The sequence below is a fragment of the Piliocolobus tephrosceles genome, chromosome 1 (assembly GCF_002776525.5).
Source record: "Piliocolobus tephrosceles isolate RC106 chromosome 1, ASM277652v3, whole genome shotgun sequence".
Taxonomy (NCBI): Eukaryota; Metazoa; Chordata; class Mammalia; order Primates; family Cercopithecidae; genus Piliocolobus; species Piliocolobus tephrosceles.
This window is the reverse complement of record NC_045434.1, coordinates 201,074,184-201,089,648: the sequence shown is the minus strand read 5'-3', so window position 1 is coordinate 201,089,648 and position 15,465 is coordinate 201,074,184. Positions and strand designations below refer to the sequence as shown.

The window sequence follows — 15,465 nt, the reverse complement described above, 5'->3', positions numbered from 1 at the left end:
TGCCAAGGTGCCAGGGAAGGTGGCGGGGCAGCCAGTTGAGCAGGTTTCCAAAGCTAGGTCCAGGGAACCTGGCCCCTTCCTCCCCAGCCCACCAGGAGCCTAAGCAGCCAGGCATAGACACGGAAGGCTCCTGTGTCCCCTTTCCCTGGGCACCTTCCACCTCTCCCAGGACTCTAGAGGGAGTGTGGGGATGGAGTAGGGGAGGGGCGGGGGACTGCTTGCCATGTGGGCGCTGCGATGTCATTTAATCCTTATGACAACAACCCTGACCTCAGGCTGCTATCTTCACCCATTTCAGAGATACAGAGGCAGAGGCTTAGTGAGGTTTCATGATGGGCCAAGGGCCTCAACAGCTACCAAATGACATAGCTGGCAGGATCCCCCTGGGGGTGTGGGTGGGGGACTCAGGCTCCAATCTGGGCAGAGGGGTGGGCAGGAAGGTGGCACATGGGCCTCCACCCTCGCCCCATGCTGGCTGTGTGCCGAGACACCCGGATCCCGGAGCTGGGCCAGGCAGAGGCCTCCTGAACAAATAACAGGTTGGCAGCCCAGAGAGGCGGTCACGGGACCAGTCCCTGCCCAGAGTACAGCACCTGGGAACCGGGCCACCCATTTACCTGCTGTCTGTCCAGCGTCTGTCTCCCTTGCCCAGGTGGCCTGAGCCGCACTGTGGCCAAAACCCGACCCTTCCCACCTCCCTGTGGACTTCAGTGAGGACTGACTCCTCCCCTGCACTGGGGTAAGGAGGAGGAGTGACTCTGAGATGACCTGGCCACAGGGCCTCTTCCTGCTGGACAACAACATCTGCTTCCCCAGCCTGGCGCTTTACAGTTTACAAACTGCCTTCGCCATCAACCCTCTCAACAGCCTCCTGAGGAACACAGAGCAGTAACGCTATCTCCATTCTGCCCGGAAGAAAACTGGAGCCTGGACGGAGATCATGACTTCCAAGCTTCCAGCCCGAAGCTCAGCCCCAGCTGCTCTGCCCCTTGCCCACGTCCACGCAGGACAGAGCTCCCACTGATGGGCAAGGCTGGGCCACGGCGACCTTCTTAGCACCCGTCAGCCCATACGCGGTATTACAGCCGCCTGCGCTTTCTGTCTCTCCTCACTCCCTACATTGTCCCCTGCAGCCTCCGCAGCCCAGGGGGTCTCCCTTCTCTGAGCTCCAGGCATTCCTTCGCTCACTCACCCACTCGGTCATCCACCCACTCCCCCATCTGCCCTTCATTCCTCTGCTGAGTCATTCATTCAGAACACATGTCCTGAGGTCTGCTCTGGACAGAACAATGGTGCTGGGTGTTGGGATCAGAGGTGGGGTGAACCAGGCCTCCCCCATCTCAAAGCAGAGCCTCAGAGATACCTGCCTGGACTGTTCCTGAGGCGCCTCTGGTTTCACCGCCTAGACAGTGAGTCCCCCATCGCTGAGGCCTTGCTTAATTCTTCCCTCCCGCCCTGCACCAGCCCTAGCTGGAGTTGGGGTTGCTGCCTCATAGGCTCCAGGCCAGGCTGGTGAGCAGAAGTCCCCTGCCTCTCACAACTCCCCAGGCGGGGTGACCGCCCAGGCCAAGGCGAAACCCCCACGGGGATAGACAAGGTCACCATCTCCTAACCAAAGGTGACATGGAGAAGCCCTCCCTCTGCCCCTAGATCACAGTGTGTGCAGGATTAAGTCACCATAACCTCTCCAAGCTTCAGTTTCTCTACTGAAAATTGGGTCTCAGGCTGGCTCTCCCATCCTACAGAGGGCGAATGGGAGGAAGAGAAACTGGAAACTGAGTCCACCAAGGATTGGTTGGAAGCAGAACCCTGGAGGAGGGCTTTCCCCGTGGAGAGGACCTTTGACTCTTCTAAGTCACTTCTCTTCTCTGAGCCTCAGTTTCCTCAGCTACAAAATGGGAGAGTAACACCAACTTTGCAGGATTGTTGTGTGAAATAAATTAGGTATTATATGGACAACCTGACTAGCCTAGAGCTGAGGACACAGTAGGTGCTCAATAAATTGCAGGCTCCTGCCTGGAGAGGCAGTGTAGCGTCAGTGTGGGCTCTGGAGCCAGATCCTTCAGTGCGAATCCTAACTCTGCTACATAACAGCTGTGTGACCTTGGACAAGTCACTTAACCACTATGAACCTCAGTTTCCCCATCTATAAAATGGGGACAGCAGTGCTGACCTCTGAGGGTTAAATGAGTGCATGGGTGTAAAGTGCTTAACATTCACCATGAGCATTTCCTGGCCTTCCCTTCTCTTCCTCCCTTTCTTCCCTCCTTTGTAGGCGCCTGAGGACTGAGACAAGACTCCGAGGTGGAAGTTGTGAGAAGGTAGAAAAGACAGGACTAACACAGCTGCCCAAGAGTAAAGCAACCTAGACTGGGCACGGTGGCTCACGCCTGTAATCCCAGCATTCTGGGAGGTCAAGGCAGGCGGATCACCTGAGGTCAGGAGTTTGAGACTAGCCTGACCAACATGGAGAAACCCCGTCTCTACTAAAAATACAAAAATTAGCCGGGCATGGTGGCGCATGCCTGTAATCCCAGCTACCTGGGAGGCTGAGGCAGGAGAATGGCTTGAACCCAGGAGGCAGAAGTTGCAGTGAGCCGAGATTATGCCATTGCACTCTAGCCTGGGCAACAAGGGCAAAATTCCATCAGAAAGGGGAAAGGAGAAAGGGGAAAGGGAAAAGGGGAAAGAAAAAGAAAGGAAAGGAAAGGAAGAAGGGAGGGAGGGAGAGGAGGAAGGAAGGAAGGAAGGAGAAAGGAAGAGAGGAAGAAAGGAAGAAAAGGGAAGGAAGAAGGAAAGAAGGAAAGAGAGAAAGAGAGAAAGAAAAAGAGAGAGAGGGAGGGAGGGAGGAAGGAAGGGAAAGCAACCGGAGCAACCTGCCATGTAAGGTGCTGAGCTCCCCATCAAGCAAAGGCAGAGTAAGCTGCTCAGAGGTGCAGCCAGGGAGATCTCAAGGTGTGGGAATGGGAGGAGTGGTGGGGGGGTTTGACTAGAGGACCTCAAGTGCCTCCCACGTTTGAAATTATTATTATTATTATTATTATTATTATTTGGTGGTGGGGGGACAGGGTCTCACTTTGTCACCCAAGGTGGAGTGCAGTGGTGAGATCTCAGCTCATTCCAACTTCTGCCTCCTAGGCTCCAGTGATCTTCCCACCTCAGCCTCCCAAGTAGCTGAGACCACAGATGCATGCCACCACATCCGGCTAATTTTTTATTTTATTTTATTTTTTGTAGAGACAGGGTTTCACCATGTTGCCCAGGCTGGTCTGAACTCCTGGACCCAAGTGATCCACCCGCCTCAGCCTCCCAAAGTGCTGGAATTACAGGAGTGAGCCACTGCACCCAGCCCCACATCTAGAATTCTATGCCTCTTGATGACTCCAGGATCCCTGCGCTGAGGGCAGAGGCAATGGATGAATTCCCAAAAGGTAACAGACTTTTCCAGATCTGCTGGGGGCACAGAGATTGCCGCTACTTCTTAGGAGGCCTGTTTCGCCTCCTATTAAAGATTAAAATGTGCATACTCTTTGGTCCAGCAACCCCATTTTAGGCATTTATTCTCCAGAAATAGTACACAAATGCATAAAGATATATGAACAAAAAACAGTCACGAAGCAGGGTTTGCAACCGCAAACATCTGGACGCCACTTCAATATCCATTACAAGGAGATTAGTTAAATATATCAGACCATGAAATACTATACAGCAATGACAAAGAAGGTCTTTAGTCTTGATGGAAAAGGGTGTTTGAGGCATATTGTTAAGTGAATAAAGCGGGTTGCACACAACAAAAATCTCATTTGTAAAAATTTAAAATTACATGTCAAAGTTTACGTGGCTGGCTGGTAGTGGTGGTTCATGCCTGTAATCCTAGCACTTTGGGAGGTCAAGGCAGGCGGATCTCTTGAAGCCAGGAGTTCAAGATTCAAGACCATCCTGGGCAATGTAGCAAAACCCCACCTCTACCATAAAAAAAAAAAAAAAAAACCCACAAAAATTAGCCGGGCATGGTGGTGCATGCCTGTAGTCCTAGCTACTCAGGAGGCTGAGGTGGAAAGACCGATTGAGCCTGAGAGGTTGAGGCTGCAGTGAGCCAAGATCACACCACTGTACTTCAGCCTGAGTAACACAGGAAGATCCTGTTAAAAAAAAAAAAAAGTCCGGGCGTGGTGGCTCACACCTATAATACCAGCACTTTAGCACTTTTGCCAAGGTGGGTGGATCACCTGAGGTCGGGAGTTTGAGACCAGCCTGACCAACATGGTGAAACCCCATCTCTATTAAAAATACAAAATTAGCTGGACGTGATAGTGCATGCCTGTAATCCCAGCTACTCAAGAGGCTGAGGCAGGAGAATCACTTGAACCCAGGAGGCAGAGGTTGCAGTGAACCAAGATTGCACCACTGCACTCCAGCTTGGGCGACAGAGCAAGACTCTGTCTCAAAAAAAAAAAAAAGAGAGAGAGAGAGAAAAGGGGTTTACTGCGTATGGGACCCTAAGGCCCAACAGCTCTCAGAATTTTGAGTGGGATGAAGCCCAGTTGGGCCATGTCTGTCTGTCCTCTCTCTCTTTAAACAAAAACAAAAACAAAAAGCAAGTTTACATGGCTTATCTCTGAGAAGCAGGACCACTAGGAACTTCTGCCTTCTGTGGCAAATACTTTTCTGCACAGTTTGGATGTTTATAATGAACACTTAGTATTTGTGTAATCAGAAAAAAAATTAAAGATTTTAGAGAGCTGAGCACTCACTCTGACTCAGCTCTCTGAGCACCTGACTGCTTTACCCTTTTCCATCACCTTGAGAGGGAGGTATGACTCACCCCTTATTCCAAGGGGGAGAAGCTGACACGAAAAGAGACTAAACACCATGACCAATGTCCCTGAGCCAGGCATGACAGAGCTGGGTCCATTCTGGCTGGCTCCCAAGCCCACACTGTTTCCCCTACGTTAGGCATTAGGCAACCTGCTCCAAGGGTCAGGGAAGAAGAGAGGCAGCACAGAAGCGGCCCAGGCAGCTGGACCCAGGGATGTGCCCTGAGACTTCAGCTGGCACGTCCTGCAAGCCAGGCTAGCCGGGTTCGCATGTGTGGGCACAGAGCTGTCTATCTCATTTGTAAATGTAAATGTAGGCTCTGCTCCTAGCGCAGGCTTCACGCCCTGAGCTGCCCCAGGCTGGCAGGTGCCCAGCCCCACCCCTGGCACTACCCCCAGAAGCCTCAGGGTCACCAGGCAGGTGGGCACGTGCTGGCCCAGGCCCTTCCCTGGAGCTCTAAATAACTTTCTGTGTTGATCAACCTGTTTGTGGATGGATTTGCCATTGAAGGTCACTTGTCACCTTCTCACTGAGAGCCTGGGAAGGTGACAAGCACACCTGAGTGCCTGAGTCTGGATGGGCCACAGAACAAGACCTGGAAGTCAGATGGACCTGAGTTCAAATCCTGCCTGTGCCAAGCTCTAGCTGTGTGGCCTAGGGAGAGTCCCTTCACCTCTCTGAGCCTCTGTTTCCTCGGCTATAAAATGGTGTTGAGAGAATTTCTCCCTGCAGGGCTGCTGAGAGCATTCAATGAGAGAACGAGTAAGAAAGCGCCCCCTAAGCTAGAAGCCACCTTGCACGTGTAGAAGAGAGTTATGACCTCACCCGTGTGGGGGCGGGCGGGGGTCAAGTGCACATCTGTGTCGATGTGGAGTGAGCAAGGATCTACCCTGGCTGGACCAGAGGGCCCTGCCGCACAGACTCAGCTGGTGGGCGGGGCGGCGTCTGACACTTTTCCTGGGAGTCGGCACCGGGTGTTCCGAAGCTCTGCCTGGTGGTGCGACAGGGTGTGTGTGACTCTGTGGGTGAGAATGGAGATGGGAGGCCCCGGCAGAAGCGTGAATGGATGTGGGAGGGAAAGCGCTTGTGTCGCATGTTTTGGATCTGATCACGCCACCCACCTGCCTAGAAGGCCCCAATGGCTTCCCGCTGTGAGCAGGATCCAGACGCAACCGCCTCACGTGGCCCACGAGGCCCTGCGTGTCTGCTCCCCATCCCCGGCCCCCCTCCCGCCCGCTCACTGTCTCTGGCTTCATCCAGGGCCTCTTTCCTCCTTCCCCAGAATCCTTTCCGCTCCTCAAACCCGAGGTGCTCCTTCCCACCTGCAGGCCTCTGCACACACTGTGCCCCCCTGCCTGTTACCCGCTTCCCGTCCGCCTGGATCACATTTCAGGTGCTATGTCTGTATTCAGTCTTCCAGAGCTCCCTACCTAGACCAGGAGAAGCTGCTCCCAACCTGACCAGCTTTCCCAGAAGCCCATCCTGGGCCTTCATGGATTTACCTGTTGCGTTTGCACATTTCATGGTGTGACCATTAGGCTACTGTCAGTCTCTCCTGCTAGAAATGGGGTTTCCTCAGGTCATGCCTGGGTCTGTTTGGGTCTGATGTGCTGCATGAATGAATGTGTATGTCTGTGCCTCTGTGTTCATGATGAAGCTGTCCCTACGAGGGTCAAGTCTATGGGTGTGAGTAGGGAAATATGTGTGTGTGTACACGTAACGGGTCATCTCAAAGAACCTTTCCTCAGCCTGCAGGTAGGTGGGCTGGGAAAGGCCAAGGCAACCTGCGGCCAGTGAGGTTGAGGGTGGGGTGAGGGAGAACAAGCACCAGTTCCCTTGCCCCCCACTACGCCCCTCCTAAAATAGGTCCAGGGTCTTTGTGCAGGTAGGTCCAGTCAGGTGGGCTCCAGGTTGGCAGCCTGGCTCTGCCCTGCAGCGAGCTCTACCCCTGCCTGCTCCTACAGGTTGGAGCCCAGCCTTCTGCCTGCACAGCCCAGCTCACTTGAGGCTCAAGCCAAACCTGGTCTTCCATGGCCGCCCACGCTCCCCACCACCCCACAGGGCCTGCCTAGTGGGCAGCAGTTCTGGTTTTTTGGTTTTTTTTTTTTGAGACGGAATTTTGCTCTGTCGGCCAGGCTGGAGTGTAGTGGCGTGATCTCGGCTCATGGCAATCTCCACCTCCTGGGTTCAAGTGATTCTCCTGCCTCAGTCTCCCGAGTAGCTGGGATCACAAGTGTGCACCACCATGCCCAGCTAATTTTTTTTTTTTTTTTTGTATTTTTAGTAGAGATAGGGTTTCACCATGTTGGCCAGGCCGGTCTCGAACTCCTGACCTCAGGTGATCTACCCGCCTCGGCCTCCCCAGAATGCTAGGATTACAGGTACGAATGAGCCACCACACCTGACTAGGCAGCAGTTCCTGATCTGAAAGAAGTGGGCTTCCAGCCTCTCTGCCTTCTCAGCCACTTCCACCTGCTGCCAGGAGATGATCTGGAATGTTCCAGCTTTAGGGCAGGGGAAGGAGTCCTATTCCTGCCCCCAATCCTTTACACTTTCTCTGCCCTCTGCCTGGACTACCCTTTCCACAGCCAGCTCCTTCCTGTTCAGGCCTCAGAGAGGCCCCTCCCTGATACCCTTCGCAAAGCCAGCTCTTACACCCACCCCATCCGTACTGCACATTGCCCATCTGAAACTTTCTTAGCTCTCTGTCTCCTGCACTGGAGGATAACGGGCGTGAAGCAGGGACCATGTCTGTCAGGTTCACTGCTGCATCCTCAATTGTTAGACTAGTACCTGGCATGTGGTAGGAACTCCGTAAGTATTTGTTAAATTAACAAATGGCTAATGGAAGCCTTGAAAGACCCCATGAGGTGAACATTGCCCATTTGCAGGCACGGAAACTGAGGTTCCGAGAGGTTAAGTCTCTAGCCCAATGTCACAAAGCAAAGAGCTGGACCAGGTCAAACTTCTGACAAGCTAACTCCACTAGAACCCCAGCACATCAGAGTGCATCACAGCTGATCTTCCCATTTCATAGGTATGAAAATGAGCCTCCGAGAGGGATGGTGATGTTTCTCTAGGTCATGTGGGTCCAAGGCACGTGTTTCTTCCCTCCTGCAGCATGGGGTCAGAAACAGCTGCATTGTTACACCGGCCGGCCCTTTAAAAGCACCTCCTCACTGCCTCTCGCTCACCGTGAGGCCGGAGCCATGAACAGCCCCACTGCACAAAGGAACGAGCCAAGGCTCAGCAAGGTGAGAGACTCCTCAAGGTCACTGGCCAGGACCTGGCACCAGGCCTGTCAGACTCCAAAGCCAGTGTTCTCAGGGTCAGTGCCTAGGGCCAGTGCCTAAGGCCAGTGCCCACGGCTGGGGCGTACGGTCACGTGTAGGCAGGCAGGTCACCCCCTGGCAGGCAGCAAGCTTCCAGAGGACACAGTCTACACACCGAGTGAGATTCCGCACCCACTGCGGGCACAGCAGGTAACCATGACCACGATGATGGCAGTAACCGCAATAGCTGGCATCGATGGAGGACGTGCTCCGTGCCAGGCCCTGGTTTCAGGCCTTGGCACCCATTATCTCATTTAATCCCCACACCAATCTTCCAGGTAGTACTTTCATTGCCCTCATTTTATAGGTGAGGAAACTGAGATCCAGAGAAATCACCCAGCCAGCTGGTGGCTGAGACGCATCTGCAGTCCCAGCCCACACTCTGGCTCCAGGGCTTCCACAGCTCTGCACTAAGGGCACAGCCAGGGCCTCCCTGAGCTGGGGACTGACTCAGTATCACACAGCAGCTCCTTGGAGCAGGGAGGAGGGTGGGCGACTGGCACCCTAGCAGGCCTCTTCTCATGGTGGCTTGGGGGTTCAGAGCCTTCCAGTGTAGCCCACAGAAGTCCCAGCGGGGCCTGCAGGGACATGACCTGGTAACTATCTCTCTTCCCTTCACCTGTCAGGCCCAACTCAGTCCAGCACGTGCCACCACACGCTTTTGTCCTCCACATGGCTGACCTGCCACCTCCTGTCCCTGGAACATTCTCGTACAGTGCACCTCCCTTCCCCACTACACACACACAAACACACACACACATACACTCACACACGCTGCCACTTGGCCCACTTCGACTTTTGAGTCACCTCCTCCAGGAAGCCTTCCTTGATTCCCAGATGTGGGCAGGAGTCCCTTCTCTGAGCTCTCAACAACACTCACATCTCCCTAGTCAGCACATGTCATTCCCATCAAACCACCTCTTTCCTTATGACCCTCTCTAGACTCTGAACCCCAGAAGAAGTGGCCTCATCTATTATCTCCACCATCATGTCCCCAGCACCCAGCACAGGGTTTGGCCCTAGGAGGGTGTCCCCACACTAAATGCTTGTTGAATTAGTTTGCTGAATGAATGAATTTTGGGGAAGATCCTGAACTCAGGCCTTTCCAGGATCTGGGCTACTAGAAAATCCCCTCCTTAATCATCTACTCAGCCTGTGGCCACCACAGTGCCTAAAATTCTATCACTAGAGAATCCCTCTTTGGATGAATGAGTCTTTCCTCCCAAAATGCAAATGTTTAGTTAGAAGGGAGAACATCCCCCTGAGCATACACTCTACACTCATTTCATTCGAAGCAATACTGTTTCCACTGTTATGGACAATCTGAGGTTCAGAGAGGCAGAGTAGATGGGGTAAGGCCACGCAGCAAGTAAGTGGAAGTTGAGCTGGGTATCTTAACTCAGGTCTACCTAACAGAACTCAAATATTCCCATGCATCCCAGACAAACAGACCAGAGTTTGAGCATCCCCAGGAGGTAGGGGCACACAGGGCCAACCAGACCAGGGACCTCAGGGCTGCAAAAGCGCCCTCTTCATGATGCGGAGGATAGACGTGGGAGAGCAGGGTTGTACACAAGTGAGATGGGGACCCACTTCTCAAGATCACACAGCCAAACAGTGGCAGTCCCAGAGCCACAACACATGTGGAGGGGATTTTCTCTTGTCTCCTGAAGCTATTGGGGATCCTTCCTGGAAGGGGAGGGGGTCTCTCTGTCACTAGGTTCATCCCTGCCTCAGAGTCTTTGCACCTGCTGCTCTCTCTGTCTGGACACTCTGCCAGCTCTCCCATGGCCAGCTCCTCTCATCCTTCAGGTTTTGGTTCAAACATCCCCTCTTCAGAAAGGCTTTCCAGGACTCCTTCATTTTCCAGCCATACAGCACGGGATGACAGGCAAACTGGAGCCTGGCTACTTAGGCTCTAATCTCAGCTTTACCAAGGGATCTTGAACAGGTTACTTAACCTCTCTTTGCCTCAGTTTCCCCAGCCCTAAACCAGGGTTCCTAACGGTCTTGCCTCACAGTGCTGTTGTGAGGATCAAACCCATGAACGTGTGCAAAGTGCTCTGAAACACAGCCCGGTGCACGCTCAGCTCTCAGCGAGGACCAGCTCTTTTTATTTTTTATTTTTTATTTTATTTTATTCTTTTGTTTTTGAGACGGAGTCTCGCTCTGTTGCCGGGGCTGGAGTGCAGTGGCCGGATCTCAGCTCACTGCAAGCTCCGCCTCCCAGGTTCTCGCCATTCTCCCGCCTCAGCCTCCTGAGTAGCTGGGACTACAGGCGCCCGCCACCTCGCCTGGCTAATTTTTTGTATTTTTAGTAGTGACGGGGTTTCACCGTGTTAGTCAGGATGGTCTCGATCTCCTGACCTTGTGAGACCAGCTCTTTTTAGCATGTAGCCTTGCTTTGAAATTCAGTGGACCCGGCCAGGCGCGGTGGCTCACGCCTGTAATCCCAGCACTTTGGGAGGCCAAGGCAGGCGAATCACAAGGTCAGGAGCTCAAGACCAGCCTGGCTAAGATGGTGAAACTCCGTCTCTACTAAAAATACAAGAAAAAAAATTTAGCTGGGCGTGGTGGCGGGCGCCTGTAATCCCAGCTACTCAGGAGGCTGAAGCAGAGAATTGCTTGAACCCGGGAGGTGGAGGTTGCAGTGAGCCAAGATGGCGCCACTGCACCCCAGCCTGGGTGACAGAGCGAGACTGTGTCTCAAAAAAGAAAAAAGAAAAAGAAAAAGAAATTCAGTGTACCCATCGGAGGTTATTTCCTTGTCTATTTACTTATATTTACTGCCTCCCCTATTCCCGATTTTACAGATGAGGAAATCCAGGTTCAGAGAGATGAAGTACTGCCCAAACCAAGCTCTCTGAGGATAGGGGCTGGGCCTGTCTCATTTTCTGCTGAATCTGCAGTAACTAAAACCACACCTGGCCTACAGTAGGTGCTCAGTGGTTACTGTGGCTGGATGAATAAATGATGAACAAATGACCACAGCTCTATCGCTCTGACGCTCTGTGCAGCCAGGAGCTTGGGCATCGAAGATTCTATTTCAGCCCACCTCTGCCCACTCTGGTCCCAAATGACCCTTAGCTCAACTGAAGTCTCAGCCTGTCTTAGAAGTGGCTGTTAGGGGCTGGGCACAGTGGCTCATGCCTGTAATCCTAGCACTTTGGGAGGCTGAGGGAGGAGGATCGCTTGAGCCCAGGAGGTCGAGGCTGCAGTGAGCTGAGATTGCCCCACTGCACTCCAGACTGGGTGACAGTGTGAGACCCTGTCTCAAAAAATAAAAATAAAAACAAAATAAAGAGAAGTGGCTGCTAGGATAGATAGCCAGGCTAATGAGCTGGGGACCAGCATCCATATCCCTGACCCAAGTAGAACCCCCTTACCCTGGCTGGGCCAAGGGGATGAGGCAGGAGACCTTGGCATTTGCCTTGGGAGATCCCTGCCCAGAGGTACAGTGGCGGCCATGGGCTCAGGAAGCAGCTGCTAGCTCCCCCATCCCATGCACTGCCAGCTGCCCGCCGGGGGCCTACCCACCAGATGCATAATAGATGAGGAGGCCCAGCGGGACGTGCCTGCTTGGCATTTCAGAGCTACTAATGAGGCCAGCCTCATGCTTCCTGCAGCAGCACACAGGCCCCAGGGCCTCTGGCTCAGTAATCGCCACAAGGAGCCACCTGAGGACAGGGCCACCCACCCCAGCCTACCACTTAGCACATGCAGCATCCAGGAGATCAAGGGCTAAAGGCATGGCCTCAGAGTGGCACCACTGTCAGTCTTGGTTTGCCCCTCACTGACTGCATGTCCCTGGGCCACCGCTTCCTCTCTCTGAGCCTCAGTTTCCTCATCTGTAAAATGGGGATGGACAGTAGTAAGGGACGGATAGTATTCTGTAAGGCTGGTGTCAGGATGGAATGAAATGATTCAGGGAAGTGCTGGGCCCAGGGCCTGGGATACAGGAAGTGCTCCATATATGGGAGCAACTGGTACCAGTTCTGTTAAGAGGAAACATCTCACCAACCAGAAGGGCCTTCCCAGTAGGACACATGGACTGAGCAGTGACTCCCGTCTGGGTGGCATTCAGGGCTACATCACTCCCCGCTCCTCCCTTGCCTCATAACCAAGACCTTCCCCATTTCTGCAGCTTCACTGTCTCTGACCAAGGTCCCTTCCTCAGCAGAAGAAAGAGCTGGATTCAAATCCAGCCCTCACCAGCTGTGACTTTGAGCCAAAGCCTCCACCACTCTCAGCCCTGGTTTTGGCCTCTAAACTGGGAACAACAGGCCAAATTGCAGGAACGATGCCATGATTTAATGAGACCTCCAGAGTAAAATGCCTGGCACACTGTCAGCTCTTCATCCTTGCTGGGTTCTGCCTCCACCTCCCAGGCTCCTAGTTTTAAGGCCAAAGTTGACTCTCCTCTTCCCAAAGGTATTTTCAGAACCCTCCTGCCTTGCGCTAGTCCACTTGGCCATTCCTCTACCCTGCCACCGCTCCACCTCCCACCATCCATTTGAATACACTTTAAATGTCCAGCCCCCATTCTAGGACATCTGGGTCCCTTAGGGCTGCAGAATCAGAGTCACTCACTGTCCCACTGGCTCCCAACCCTCACACTGGGCCTCCTTCCTCTTGCATCTGCACACCTACTCTGAGGTCCCCCACTGCAGACAACCTGCTGAGAGGGGTTGGGGGTGCGTAGGGGAACTTAGCCATGATCACATCTGGCCTCTACCAGGACTCACTGCTCCCTTAATCCAAGCTCTAACCTCTTAATCCTGTTTTGTAAAGGGGTGGGGGAAAATCACCTCCTCCAGGAAGCCTTCCCAGACTACTGACAAGGTTTTACTCATTCCCCTCCCTGAACACATTCAATTCAATTCCACAAGCATTAAGCATTTATGGGCATGGTAGTTGTACAAGACCATGTGGAGGACAGAGACATGAGAAAAGTACAGCCTGGCCTTTATGGGAGAAAGTGGTGCTAAGTTGAGCTCAAATGTAACTCAGTGGGAGGCCGAGGTGGGAGGATCACTTGAGCTCAGGAGTTCAAGACCAGACTGGCCAACATGGTGAGACCTTGTCTAAAAATACAAAAATAATTACCCAGGAGTGATGGCACACACCTGTGTGGTCCCAGCTACTCAGGAGGCTGAGGCAAGAGATTCACCTGAACCCAGGAGGTGGAGGTTGCAGTGAGCCGAGATTGCACCACTACACTCCAGCCTGGACAACAGAATGAGACCCTGTCTCCAAAAAAACAAAAAGTGACTGAAGCACCTCTGCTTTCAAGGAGCTCAGAGCCTGCTCTGCACTGCAGGGTTATGTGAACACACGCAGCTCACCTGAAGTCAACTTCCGGAAATGCCCTATTCAACAAGCACATGTTGAGTAGCAAGTGCGGCCCAGAGAGGGAAAATGACTTGCCAAAGTCACACAACTAGAATGTGGCAGAGGCAGATTCCAGTCCACACTTGTCAGACTCTGAAGTCCATGCTCTTTCCCCTACCCCAGGAAGATTCACGAGTGCATGCTCTATAGCAGCAGAGGAGGCATTCTAAAGAGGGAATGGGGGTGTGGGGATCAAGAAAGAAAACACTCAACAAATGGTGACAAAGGTGGGCTGGAGGTGTGGCAAAAGCCTGTGGAAATGGAAGTGGAGGGACTCAAGGGGAGGTGACGCTGACTGGGGCCACGTTCCCATTGATCAGAAATACAGGGCATGGGAGAAGCAAGCCCCAAACTAGAAACGGAGGAGGAGACAGGCTTTGAGTGCCAGAAGATCATGATTAATGGTCAAAATGACCACCACTGACTGAGCACTAACCATATGCCACATATGCCAAGCATGGGCTGGAGTTAAGTGATGGCCTTTGGCAGCTGGGAAGGGAGGGCCTACGGTTAGCACCTTGGACAGCGGCTCCAGCTAGGCGGGCACAGGCAAGGCATATTGGGTAATGGGGCGTGTCCTGGGGGAATGGCCAGTTGACAGATGGGTCAACTGAAGCCTAGAGAGGGGATGGGACTCGCCCAAAGTCACACAGCTGGCCAGTTACAATCAGTCCTGGGCTGTCACCTTTAACTCTTGGCTTAGGGCTCCCTAGAGTGGGCCTTCTGGGTGGCCCCTGTCTCTGAGTCTTCCCTCAAGCACATCCTTTGTTCAGACCATCCCTGTGGCCTGGTGGCCCTGGGACAGAGTAGGTGAGGCTCTGGGCTCTGCACAGGGTCTGGAAGATCAAGGTTCAAATCCCAACTGCTTGTGTGACCTTGGGCAACACATTTCCCCACTCTGGGCTTCATTGTTCTTATCTGTAATTAGAGATAATAATCCCTAACTCTGAGGTATGGTCAAAGTTACATGAGATAACACATGTCAGGCACCTAGTGCAGTAACCAGTAGATAGCACGTGCCCAAGAAGTGGCAGTTGTCAGTGGTGTTATTACTGAACTCCCTGAAGGAAAGGATGGCACCTTCTTCACCTCTGCCTGTATCCCCCACCCAGTCTGCCCCTGCTCTGAGCATAGGACACCATCTTGCAGAAGGAGGGGTTCAAATGGACTAGGCACAGCAGCAGGAGACGATGCCCGGAAAGGGAGAGGAAGCGGCCTGAGGTTGCATAGAGAGCATCAAAGGGAAATAGAAAGGCAGGCTGGGAGCTTAGCCGAGGCACCCTGTGTGCCTCCCACCCCAGGCCTGGCTTCCCAGGAGGGCTCTGTGGGGACAATGGTGCCAGATGGGAGTCGCCCAGCAGCTGGGGGGTACTGCAGGACCCACGGACCTCAGGAAGCCCTGAGCAGGGGCAGGAAGCAGCAGCCAGGGCAGTTGGGGGTCTCTCCTGCTGGAGGTGAAGCAGCAGGAGGAGCAGCCAGCCAGGCCCACATGATGCTGATGCCAGGGAAGACAGGAGGCACCCGCCTGCTGGGGCATCAGGGTGCTACGGTGTATCCCGAGGTGAGGCTGCACCTCCACCCATTGCCTCTTGGTGTTGGGAAGCTCCAGACATGGTTGCCTCATTCCCTCCTCCTCCAGAGGGCAGCCCCAGACACAGGAAATATGGGAGGGGGGCGGTTCTGAGGGCTGTCACGGGAAGTAACTAGAGGATTCAGGGTCAGTAAAGGCTAAGGGAACCCTGGCCCAGCAAGGAGCCACCTGAGGTGGGAAGAAATAGAGAAGAAAAAATGGAAGGAAGCATTTAAGCAAAAGGGCCCACAATATGTCAGGTCCAGTTTTTGTTTTTGTTCTTTTTACTTTACACCGTATTAACGGGCATTTTAATTCCCATTTCACAGACGAGAAAACTGAGGTTCAGAGAGG

At 53.4% G+C, this 15,465-nt stretch overlaps 1 protein-coding gene across 2 annotated transcripts in view; it reads right to left on the bottom strand.

The window, feature by feature from the left end:
- The window catches only part of RAP1GAP (RAP1 GTPase activating protein), a 76,827-nt gene that overhangs the window by 42,460 nt on the left and 18,902 nt on the right, over positions 1 to 15,465 (bottom strand). The gene's annotated exons all lie outside the window — the stretch shown is intronic.